Genomic DNA, 12,822 nt, shown 5'->3' with positions numbered 1-12,822 from the left:
ATCACATGTCAAAGGGAGATATGTGTGATATAAAATATGAGTGATTCTATCAGTGAAAATACATTCGGGAAATCTTATCCGGTCACGAGCACTTTATGAAATTTATACCGGGTGTAGTGAAAAAATTAACGGTTCAATAAAAATGCGCCAACCAGAACTGACGAATGCTAAGGACTTGCTATACGGTATCGGTGTGTAGTTGTATTTCTCCGGGAATGAAACACAATAAGGGCGGATCTGTTCGAGACTTTTATTCGCTGCCCCAAGGGTTAACACGCCATGACTGACAGCGAAGAAAATGTCTATTTTTAGCGCAACTACGGGATTTCACTGACTACTTGCGGTATCTCTTATTCTCTGCCCCAAGGGTTAACACGCCATGACTGACAGAAAAGAAGAGATTTCGGATTTAACACTTATGACGCGGACAGGGGGGTTGACGGAACTTTCCCTTCAGTACCCCAAGGGTTAACACGCCATGACTGATAGCGAAGGGAAAAGTCAGACTCGCGAAACAGGGTAAAGAACGATAAAATACAACAGGAAACGATACAGTACAGCAGTGTCAAAGTTAAAGAAGTAACGGCGTAGGTCTAACAAAGAAACTGAACGGTACAGACGGGGACCTACCTCCTTTGTTTCAAGCACTCGAAACTCAAAGGATTTAAAAAGAAAAACTAAAAAATTAATTCTAAGCACTGATGCAAATAACACAAAATGATTATTCTCAACGGCGAAAGTACTACGGAAAATCAACTGAATTTATACTAGAAGTTAGAAACCACGTTAGCAAGCGAAATAATACTCAAGCGAAAGGAAAGCACTGAAGTAAAATTCAAAAGTCAGCCGACGAACTGAAGTAACAGTCGAAAAGTCGAAAAGTGACCGTCGCGGGGGGAAAATTTGCTTTTATAGGCATATCCCCTCCCACGGTAAAAATCTGAAAATTCCAGAATGCGGCAAGACTGAAAAACGTCGTCAGCTCCGGTTTATCGCATATCAACAGATGAAAAACGTTGAAATCTTCAGCGGCATGTAAGAAAAACAACGTAAAATACAGATAAGCGGTTTTTTACATTTACTCCGCCTGTCGGAATGAACGTACGGAATATTCGAGAATTAAAATATTTTCAAAGACGGAAATTTAAAACGAAAAAATTCAATAAGATGAACTTCAATTTTCCTCGGAAAACTGGGGTTCATTACACCACCTCCACCTCGGAAGAAATTAACTTACGATGAAATAGTGAGCTTAATTTCACGACTCTATCTACCCCTAGTACCTTACTTTCGCGCGCGCCACCTATATACTCGTGACCAGTTTACAATAGCTGTATTCGATAGTACTTATCTTCTCTATGGTTGGCCACTGGTAGTTCCAATGCGCACGCAGAAACGTCAGCGTCAGTCATTTCGGCGCAGGTCTCCGCCATCTTGTCAAAGAACTTTGTTCAGCGTTCCGTGGATAAATGGTGTATAACAGTGGAAAATCCTCCCTCCCCATGTGGAAACTCATCTTCATCGCTGGTCGGAAACGTGCCATGTTTCATTCCTCCGGTGAGTACCTAATTTAACTGTGTTTGGCGGGTGTTTGAATTCCATCGTGGTTTTGTAGGTTACCCAGGAATCGTGGGAGCTGCAACAGGTAGAAAGCCTCCAACAGCTCGACGCGGGGGCTCAATGGGCTGGTGTGACCCGGCCGTACGGACGTTGAGACTCTCGGATCCGGTATGAGACTTGCAGGTGGGTAATTTCTAACAATAAACTCTCCAATCTTCATCGTTCTTCGTGGTCAACTTTTCTTCTTGGAACGGTTTTTCTCTGTATTCTGCTTTCAGGTAGACGGTGTTTTCTTCAGGTAAACAGTGTTAAATTGACGGTACAATAATTTCGATTCGGTTCAGGACAGAAATTGGTTAGATCTATTGGATTAATAGACGGATATACTCAGTTGCAAGGTGAAACAGTATCCTTTATTGGTATTCCTTACATAAGTAACAGATTTTTCGGACAGTTTTAACAGGCTTGATTTATAATTGCATGCTGAACGGATGAAAATCTGTAGATACAGTATTTCGGTCAACGGTGGTGCATGTACGGAATTTGAACGGAATTGTGACGGTGTAATCGGTTATAATTATGCTGAATAACGTGCTTCAGATTTACAAGATTTCTCCTTGCAGGTGGCATCGGCTTCTTGGACAGGCACAGTGGGCTAATTCTCTACTGGTTCTACCTGCTGATTCTTGGTGACAGATTGTCCGGATGCACTAGTGGTATCACACTGTACGGCAGCCTCTCTATGACGGTGATGAGAATGACAAGGACAGTTTCTAGTCAGTGTACCTAGCAGTTATTCAGATCAACAGGTAAACGGAAAATAATGATATAATCGGTAACGGAAAAAAATATATATATTCGGTAACGGAAAAATAACGGATTTCCTCCTTTCAGAGGTTATTTCTATAGAACGGTTAACGGATCATGACAATAATATATATTATGCATGAAATGGTTTTAAATCTTTAATGTGTATGTTAGTGATTTTTCTACCCTCTGTATCTTTCAGGTCATAGACGACAGGTGAAACAACTTTAACAACGGTAAACGGTCCGGAAAACTTCGGAGCCAACTTGGCGGCGAAACTGTCAACGGCAGAGGATAAAGGACGGTCCCGGCGTAGAACTTTATCTCCCACATGGTATCGGATTTCTCTTCGTCGAAGATTGTAGTGGTGAGCCTGTTGTTGGAAGGCACGGTACAGTTTGGTACGAACGAACTCATAAGCCTCCTGGAGATGTTTGATCTGTTGAGTACGGTAAGTCATGTCTCTGTTTTCTTCTTCTGTACGGTTGGATTCTCCGTTCATTTCATTATTGTGGGGGTTTGTCGAATAAATCGCCCTCGGGACTTCTAGTTCCCTTCCATAATTTAAAAATGCCGGTGTGAATCCAGTAGACTCCTGTTTAGCGGTGTTGATGGCAAACGTTAACTCTCCTATCTTCTCATCCCAGGTGCGTTGATCGGCTTCACAAAACTGTGCTATCATTGTCTTTAGGGTACGGTTAGCTCTTTCTACAGGGTTGCACTGAGGAGTATACGGTGGTGTGAAACGGTGAGCGATATTTAGCTCTCGGAGACTGTTCTTGAATAGTCTGCTGTCGAATTGTACTCCGTTGTCGGATATTACTAGTTTTGGGCAACCGTATTTCAGTATGACTTGTTCGTAGAGGGCCGAATAAACAGTTTTGGCGGTGGCTTTCCGCAACGGACGACACTCTACCCACTTTGTGAACCGGTCTTGCATTACCACGATGTAGGAGTTTCCCTTTTTTGACCGTGGCAATGGTCCAACTATGTCCGTGGATACTTCTTTGAACGGCGCATCCGCCATTCGGTGTGGTTGCATCTTACCAGGGGTTTTCTCTTGCGAAACTTTGTACTTTTGGCACGATGTGCAGTTCCTCACGTATTTCGCAATGTCTCTAAACATCCCTGGCCAGTAATAATTTCTGGCTATCCGTGCAATCGTCTTAGCAATCCCCATGTGACCTGCTAGTTCTGAGTCGTGGTTTTCCTGCAGTACTTCTGTTCGCTGTTCGGATGGTACACAGAGTTTCCAGGGTTGGCCGGTTCCATCTTCTGTGAAGTCGGATGAGTCCCAGAAATGTCGCAACAGTTTTCCATTTTCAACGGCGTAGTCAGGAAAATTTGCTGGGTCTTTTTCCACCTCCTGTAACTTCTTTTTGTACCATTTGCACTGGGTTGTTTCCATCTCGGCCAGGTATACGGAATCTACGGACGGCAACGGTTTAGGTGATGGGTTGTCCGCAGGTGGATTCAGGGACTTTCTCCGGCCCTGCACCTCAACAGCTTCTTGAATTTTCGGTGTTGGTTTGGCAATCAGTCGACCTTCCAGGTAACAGTCCGCGGTACTGAGGTTAATGGAAAAATTGAACCTTCCTAATACGTCCATTCCTAGAATGAGGTCAACTGGTAAATCAGGCACCAACAGAAATTTTACGTCGGTCAAGGAATAATCAGCCAGGTGAACAGCGGTAGTGTAGAGTTTGGGTGTTGTCGTGGGTTGACCATTTGCAACCACCACGAAACCATTCTCAACATGTTGTCCGGTGATTCCCTTGCTTTCACATTGTTTTGCCACTTTCCGACTTACGAAACTCTTCGTGGCTCCAGTGTCAATTAATGCTTTGTAGTGCTTTCCGGCTATCTTAACTTCAACAAGCGGTCGGTTATCATTCCAGGCGGTCGATGTCATGGGAGTCAGTGTGTCGGGAGATATGGTCGACTCCTTCTCCATACCTCCGTCTAGTTTTCCGGACGGCAGGGACAATCTCGTGAGAGAATGTTCTCCCTCTGACATCGAGAACAGAAAATTTTCGGTGGCCTGCGACATTCTCGACGCATGTGGCCATATCCACCACATCGGAAACACTGTGTCTGGAAGGACACTCTCCTCCCTGATGATGATTGGGTCCGGTCAGCGTGGCTATTTTCGGCTCGACGGTGGGGTGGCGGTGTTGAAGTTCCGGATCTACCTTCGGACCTGTCTCCAGAAGTTGGACGGTGTGATTCCTGTTGCCGGACTATTGACTCTCTGGATCGGTGTGACTTTGGACGGCTTTCCCCCTGCGGAGAAAGTCGTGTCTGGTTGGCTTGCGTCGGCGGGGCTGATTCCCTGTGATCAGTTGTTTGATGAACCTGTTCTCCGGTATCCACAGAAAAACTCGCCTGATATCGGTTCAGTTGGCGGGGAGTGTACGTTAAGTGAGGTTCCTCCACGAAACCTGGTTTTGAGGGTGGCCGGGTGTACTGGCTCATCTGCCATTGGACCAGTTCAAAAACTTTTCCTTTACGGAGAAGTTCATCATACGTCTTGGTCTCCTGGAAGGCCAAGGCCTGCTGTAAGGGCGGAATCAACCTTTGTCGGATGAGTCGGATCTGCTCCACCTCGGATGGTTTTGTATAGGTGAGTTTCTGGAATAAGTTCTGCATCCGGGTAACATATAGGAGCAACTTTTCTTCAGGTCCTTGTGTTCGTCTTTTTATTTCTTCCAACAGATTCTCCTCATAGTTGACAGGCAGAAATGCTTCTTTCAGTTGGTTGCTGAAATCCTCCCAGTCCTCGAAAGTACCTCTCCTGGGAATAAACCAATCCCTTGCATCCTTTCGTAGTAATTCATAAACTGATTCGAAAACTTGTTCCAGGGACACTTTACGGGATTCAGCCAGCCTCTCCACTTCCTCAAGAAATCCGGTCACACTTCCAGTGCCATCAAAGAAAATGTTCCATTTGTGTACCGGGATAGTTGGTATTGTTGATCGGGACTCCGGTTCTGATCTGGCAGGTGTAGTGATGACTGGTCGGTCAGAACTTATCCAAGGTGCAGGTAAGTGTGGAAAAAACACCCTTCGGGTAGAATTAATCCATCTACCCTGTGTCAGACCCTCAGGTGTTGTTGTTCTACAGTCCTGTGACTGCGTGAGAGGTATCGCTGGTAACTGCCGCAGTAACGCTGTACATGTCTGTCTTGTCTCATTCATGACCTGTTCTAATGTTGGATTCCTTACAGGTGTTCCAGTATGTGAGACATCGACCGCTACAGGAGGATCGACACCATCTCCCAAGTCGATAAGCGATGGCTCTCGGAGCCCTGAAATCCTCTCCGGTTGGATCGGTGACACACCAGGTGACCTGGGCACCTCCACATCTAAGAGAGACCTCTGATGTCGGTTAGATGGCTGCCGCTGTTCACGATTACTCTTCTGACGTAGCTCCTCCAGTGTCTCCAACGCCTTAGCTGTAGTTGCCTTCATTTGTCCAACTAGTTGTAACTGTGTTGTGTCTGCAGTAACAATAAAGTCCAGCCTTCCTTGTATGTGTATCAATCGGGTGTAAATTCGCGAAAATTCGTTAGCCGCATTCTCATGATTGAAGTTCTGAAGGGATTCCACTAAATCGGTGAGTTTATTTTGGCAAATCTCAATCTCCGAGGCGGGGTTCAATGATGTTGGGGGTAATAGAGGTTCATTAGACTGAAGTACTTGTCGTAGTAGACTCCGTTTAGTCATCACAGTACCCGGTATCGATTGTCCTCTCAGTTGTAATTCGTATGTAAGTTCATCACTGAGTAACCGGTTTACATCCATGTTCGACATATTATTTTCAACGAAGTCCGATTCAGAACGCACCAATCTTTCACACTCGGTATGTCTTTCACAATCTGTTTAAGTTCTAAGTCCAACCCGGTGAGTTAATCGTTAGCTAACCTACTCACTTAAGTTCGAAGTGGGTATCGGTGTAACCCCAAAAAAAAAAAAAAAAAAATAAAGTCGTAAGTCCCGGTGTATCAGAAAAAAAATCTAAGTTCAAGTCCCGGCGCACTAAAATAATCTAAGTCCCGATGTATCACACCAAAAATTTTACAAGTTCAACGTTACTCGAAAAAGAAAAAAAAAAATTGTCAATCAGTCCCACTAAAGTTCGAAAATATTCGCGAAATACCGCACACACTCGCAAGTTGTTTCGTATAGTCCGGAAAATGTCCCGAAATTCGAATCGCACCAGAACGCACAGGTTAATTTCCAAACCGTTTTTCAAGTTCAATATCCAGAAAATAAATCGCAATAATCGAATTTCAGTTTTCAGAAAAAATCAGAAATAATTGGTAAGTTCCAACAGTACAGGTCAAAAGAAAATGAAAGCCGGTAGACAAGTTATCAATAGGGTAATAGGTGATTCACTATTAACTGATAGGTAAATCAAACCTATTAAATTTTACCAATTGTGACAATAAATTTTCAATGTTCGGAAATTCACTCACCTTCAATACGAAATTAAAACAGTTCAATTCAATAAATCAGAAATAATAAGAAATCGGAAATAATTTTCACTGATATAACGGCGCAACAACAGTTCAGTTTTCAATAACTCGATAAAGTAATCGGCAAAAGGAATAATCACAAATTAATTAAATTATTTCCAATAGGTTTCAACAATAGGAAAATTTTCAGAATATAATTCAATTCACAGTATAACAGTTCAATACAGAGTGGCAGGTAATAAAACACAGTTCAAGTTTATTTTTCACAGTTCTCGGTTCAAGAAATAGTTACTCACTGTTCTTAGGTTTTACTCACTGTTTCGGGAATTCACTCACTGTCCGGTTAATGTTTCTCACCTCTGTTGTTTCCTACTGGATTTTGCACGGTCCCTGCTCGGGCGCCATTTTGTAACGCGCGTTTCTCGGAGAAGCCTTAATCTCGAGCGCCAGCTATTCTTTTCAATAGGAAGAATAGCAAACCTACCAGGGTAGCTGCTAGCCAGAGACAGAGCTCGGTGTTGTCTAGGGTAGTAGCGACAACGAAGAAGTCAAAATCGAACTATGTAAAAGTTTATTCACAACTTCGGAAACTAATCACATGTCAAAGGGAGATATGTGTGATATAAAATATGAGTGATTCTATCAGTGAAAATACATTCGGGAAATCTTATCCGGTCACGAGCACTTTATGAAATTTATACCGGGTGTAGTGAAAAAATTAACGGTTCAATAAAAATGCGCCAACCAGAACTGACGAATGCTAAGGACTTGCTATACGGTATCGGTGTGTAGTTGTATTTCTCCGGGAATGAAACACAATAAGGGCGGATCTGTTCGAGACTTTTATTCGCTGCCCCAAGGGTTAACACGCCATGACTGACAGCGAAGAAAATGTCTATTTTTAGCGCAACTACGGGATTTCACTGACTACTTGCGGTATCTCTTATTCTCTGCCCCAAGGGTTAACACGCCATGACTGACAGAAAAGAAGAGATTTCGGATTTAACACTTATGACGCGGACAGGGGGGTTGACGGAACTTTCCCTTCAGTACCCCAAGGGTTAACACGCCATGACTGATAGCGAAGGGAAAAGTCAGACTCGCGAAACAGGGTAAAGAACGATAAAATACAACAGGAAACGATACAGTACAGCAGTGTCAAAGTTAAAGAAGTAACGGCGTAGGTCTAACAAAGAAACTGAACGGTACAGACGGGGACCTACCTCCTTTGTTTCAAGCACTCGAAACTCAAAGGATTTAAAAAGAAAAACTAAAAAATTAATTCTAAGCACTGATGCAAATAACACAAAATGATTATTCTCAACGGCGAAAGTACTACGGAAAATCAACTGAATTTATACTAGAAGTTAGAAACCACGTTAGCAAGCGAAATAATACTCAAGCGAAAGGAAAGCACTGAAGTAAAATTCAAAAGTCAGCCGACGAACTGAAGTAACAGTCGAAAAGTCGAAAAGTGACCGTCGCGGGGGGAAAATTTGCTTTTATAGGCATATCCCCTCCCACGGTAAAAATCTGAAAATTCCAGAATGCGGCAAGACTGAAAAACGTCGTCAGCTCCGGTTTATCGCATATCAACAGATGAAAAACGTTGAAATCTTCAGCGGCATGTAAGAAAAACAACGTAAAATACAGATAAGCGGTTTTTTACATTTACTCCGCCTGTCGGAATGAACGTACGGAATATTCGAGAATTAAAATATTTTCAAAGACGGAAATTTAAAACGAAAAAATTCAATAAGATGAACTTCAATTTTCCTCGGAAAACTGGGGTTCATTACACTCTTGTTATATTCGTCTGATCCAATTGGGATTTCCGGTTTCGTAATCAGCGTTGATGAGGCTTCCGATCCAGCGCAAAAACTAAAAATCGAAAATCTCGATTTTTTGGGTCAAAAATGAGCAAAGGGTTAGACCCCCATAAAATGACCTATTTGCTTTTCTGCCTGAAAATCAGGAAGTTCAACTACTGTCTTAGGATATGGAGTGTATAATACTTACTTTGTTGATTCCACCAAACTAAACAGTTGATGATTCAATAGAGAATTGCACTCCAGAGAGCAGTTCAAATTGAACTGGAAAATGAAAAATGGAAAAACAATAAATTCGATTTTTCTTTGAACAACGTCGGATATTTGAAAGTTCATCATGAAAATATAGGTTTCCGAATATGCTGAATCTATAGCAAGTATTCCTGAAAGCCTATCTCTCTCCGTTCAGATTTTCATCTTGAAAATGGCATTTTTCAAAAGTTGCAAATTTCAATCTGCAATATCTCTTGTTATATTCGTCTGATCCAATTGGGATTTCCGGTTTCGTAATCAGCGTTGATGAGGCTTCCGTTCCAGCGCAAAATTTAAAAATCGAAAATCTCGATTTTTTGGGTCAAAAATGAGCAAGGGGTTAGACCCCCCTAAAATGACCTATTTGCTCTTCTGCCTGAAAATCAAGAAGTTCAACTACTGTCTTAGGATATGGATTGTATAACACTTACTTTGTTGATTCCACCAAACTAAACAGTTGATGATTCAATAGAGAATTGCACTCCAGAGAGCAGTTCAAATTGAACTGAAAAATGGAAAAACAATGAATTCGATTATTTTTTGAACAACGTCGGATATTTGAAAGTTCATCATGAAAATATAGGTTTCCGAATATGCTGAATCTATAGCAAGTATTCCTGAAAGCCTATCTCTCTCCGTTCAGATTTTCATCTTGAAAATGGCATTTTTCAAAAGTTGCAAATTTCAATCTGCAATATCTCTTGTTATATTCGTCTGATCCAATTGGGATTTCCGGTTTCGTCATCAGCATTGATCAGGCTTTGATTCCAGCTCAACAACTAAATATCGAAAATCTCGATTTTTTGGGTCAAAAATGAGCAAGGGCTTAGACCCCTCTAAAATGACCTATTTGCTCCTCTGCATACCAATCAGGGTGTCCTACTACTGTTTTAGGATATGGAGTGTATAATACTTACCTTTTTGATTCAACCAAACCCAACAGGTGATGATTCAATAGAGAATTGCACTCCAGAGAGCAGTTCAAAGTGAACTGTAAAATGAAAATTGGAAAAACAATAAATTCAATTTTTTTTTTTCAAACGAAGTCAGATATTTTAGAGTTTGATATGAAAATATAGGTTTTCAAATAAGCTGAATCCATTGCGAGCATTCTCAAAAGCCTATCTCTCACCGTTCAGATTTTCATTTTGGAAATGTCATTTTTCAAAAGTTGCAAATTTCAATCTGCAATATCTCTTGTTATATTCGTCTGATCTAATTGGGATTTCCGGTTTCGTAATCAGCATTAATTAGGCTTCCATTCCAGCTCAAAAACTAAATATCGAAAATTTCGATTTTTTGGGTCAAAAATGAGCAAGGGAGACCCCCCTAAAATGACCTATTTGCTCCTCTGCATAAAAATCAGGGTGTCCTACTACTGTCTTAGGATATGGAGTGTATGGTACTTACTTTTTTGATTCAACCAAACCTAACAGTTGATGATTCTATAGAGAATTGCACTCCAGAGAGCAGTTCAAAGTGAACTGGAAAATTGAAAATCAAAAATCAATAAATTCGATTTTTTTTTTTACGAAGTCAGATATTTGAAGGTTTGATATGAAAATATAGGTTTTCAAATAAGCTGAATCCATTGCGAGCATTCTCAAAAGCCTATCTCTCACCGTTCAGATTTTCATTTTGGAAATGTCATTTTTCAAAAGTTGCAAATTTCAATCTGCAATATCTCTTGTTATATTCGTCTGATCTAATTGGGATTTCCGGTTTCGTAATCAGCATTAATTAGGCTTCCATTCCAGCTCAAAAACTAAATATCGAAAATTTCGATTTTTTGGGTCAAAAATGAGCAAGGGAGACCCCCCTAAAATGACCTATTTGCTCCTCTGCATAAAAATCAGGGTGTCCTACTACTGTCTAAGGATATGGAGTGTATAAAACTCACTCTTTTGATTCAACCGAACCTAACAGTTGATGATTCAATAGAGAATTGCACTCCAGAGAGCAGTTCAAAGTGATCTGGAAAATGAAAAATGGAAAAACAATATTCGATTTTTCTTCAAACAACGTCCGATATTTGAAAGTTCATCATGAAAATATAGGTTTTCGAATATGCTGAATCTATAACAAGTACTCCTGAAAGCCTATCTCCAACCGTTCAGATTTTCATTTTGGAAATGTCATTTTCCAAAGGTTGCAAATTTCAATCTGCAATATCTCTTGTTATATTCGTCTGATCCAATTGGGATTTCCGGTTTCGTAATCAGCGTTGATGAGGCTTCCATTCCAGCGCAAAAACTAAAAATCGAAAATGTCGATTTTTTGGTTCAAAAATGAGCAAGGGCTTAGACCCCCATAAAATGACCTATTTGCTCCTCTGCATAAAAATCAGGGTGTCCTACTACTGTCTTAGGATATGGAGTGTATAACACTTACTTTGTTGATTCCACCAAACTAAACAGTTGATGATTCAATAGAGAATTGCACTCCAGAGAGCAGTTCAAAGTGAACTGGAAAATGAAAAATGAAAAACGATAAATTCGATTTTTCTTCAAACAACGTCCGATATTTGAAAGTTCATCATTAAAATATAGGTTTTCGAATATGCTGAATCTATAACAAGTACTCCTGAAAGCCTATCTCTCTCCGTTCAGATTTTCATCTTGAAAATGTCATTTTGCAAAAGTTGCAAATTTCAATCTGCAATATCTCTTGTTATATTCGTCTGATCCAATTGGGATTTCCGGTTTCGTAATCAGCATTGATCAGGCTCCCGTGCCAGCTCAACAACTAAATATCGAAAATCCCGATTTTTTGGGTCAAAAAGGAGCAAGGGCTTAGACCCCCATAAAATGACCTATTTGCTCCTCTGCATAAAAATCAGGGTGTCCTACTACTGTCTTAGGATATGGAGTGTATAATACTTACTTTGTTGATTCAACCAAACCTAACAGTTGATGATTCAATAGAGAATTGCACTCCAGAGAGCAGTTCAAAGTGATCTGGAAAATGAAAAATGGAAAGTCAGATATTTGAAAGTTTGATATGAAAGTATAGGTTTTCAAATAAGCTGAATCCATTGCGAGCATTCTCAAAAGCCTATCGCTCACCGTTCATATTTTCATTTTGGAAATGTCATTTTTCAAAAGTTGAAAATTTCAATCTGCAATATCTCTTGTTATATTCGTTTGATCCAATTAGGATTTCCGGTTTCGTAATCAGCATTGATAAGGCTTCCATTCCAGCTCGAAAACTAAATATCGAAAATCTCGATTTTTTGGGTCAAAAATGAGCAAGGGCTTAGACCCCCCTAAAATGACCTATTTGCTCCTCTGCATAAAAATCAGGGTGTCCTACTACTGTCTTAGGATATGGAGTGTATAGTACTTACTTTTTTGATTCAACCAAACCTAACAGTTGATTATTCAATAGAGAATTGCACTCCAGAGAGCAGTTCAAAGTGGACTGGAAAATGAAAAACGGAAAAAAAATAAATTCGATTTTTTTTTTTAACAAAGTGAGATATTTGAAGGCTTGGTATGAAAATGAAGGTTTTCAAATACGCTGAATCTATTGCGAGCATTCACAAAAGCCTATCTCTCACCGTTCATATTTTCATTTTGGAAATGTCATTTTTCAAAAGTTGAAAATTTCAATCTGCAATATCTCTTGTTATATTCGTTTGATCCAATTAGGATTTCCGGTTTCGTAATCAGCATTTATAAGGCTTCCATTCCAGCTCGAAAACTAAATATCGAAAATCTCGATTTTTTGGGTCAAAAATGAGCAAGGGCTTAGACCCCCCTAAAATGACCTATTTGCTCCTCTGCATACAAATCAGGGTGTCCTACTAGTGTTTTAGGATATGGAGTGTATAAAACTTACTTTTTTGATTCAACCAAACCTAACAGTTGATGATTCTATAGAGAATTGCACTCCAG

The 12,822-nt window shown here is 40.5% G+C and overlaps 1 long non-coding RNA gene across 1 annotated transcript; it reads left to right on the top strand.

Moving 5' to 3' along the window:
• Nucleotides 1–1,344: 1,344 nt before the first annotated feature.
• On the top strand, nucleotides 1,345–2,631 carry LOC123321441. The gene is made up of 4 exons (XR_006538861.1): nucleotides 1,345–1,557; nucleotides 1,616–1,743; nucleotides 2,184–2,369; nucleotides 2,570–2,631. It is a non-coding gene; the product is annotated as an uncharacterized LOC123321441 (long non-coding RNA).
• Nucleotides 2,632–12,822: the final 10,191 nt, after the last annotated feature.

The sequence above is a fragment of the Coccinella septempunctata genome, chromosome 1, assembly GCF_907165205.1.
Source record: "Coccinella septempunctata chromosome 1, icCocSept1.1, whole genome shotgun sequence".
In the NCBI taxonomy this organism is placed as follows: Eukaryota; Metazoa; Arthropoda; class Insecta; order Coleoptera; family Coccinellidae; genus Coccinella; species Coccinella septempunctata.
The sequence above is the reverse complement of the archived record's forward strand: the minus strand, read 5'-3'. Positions and strand labels throughout refer to the sequence as shown.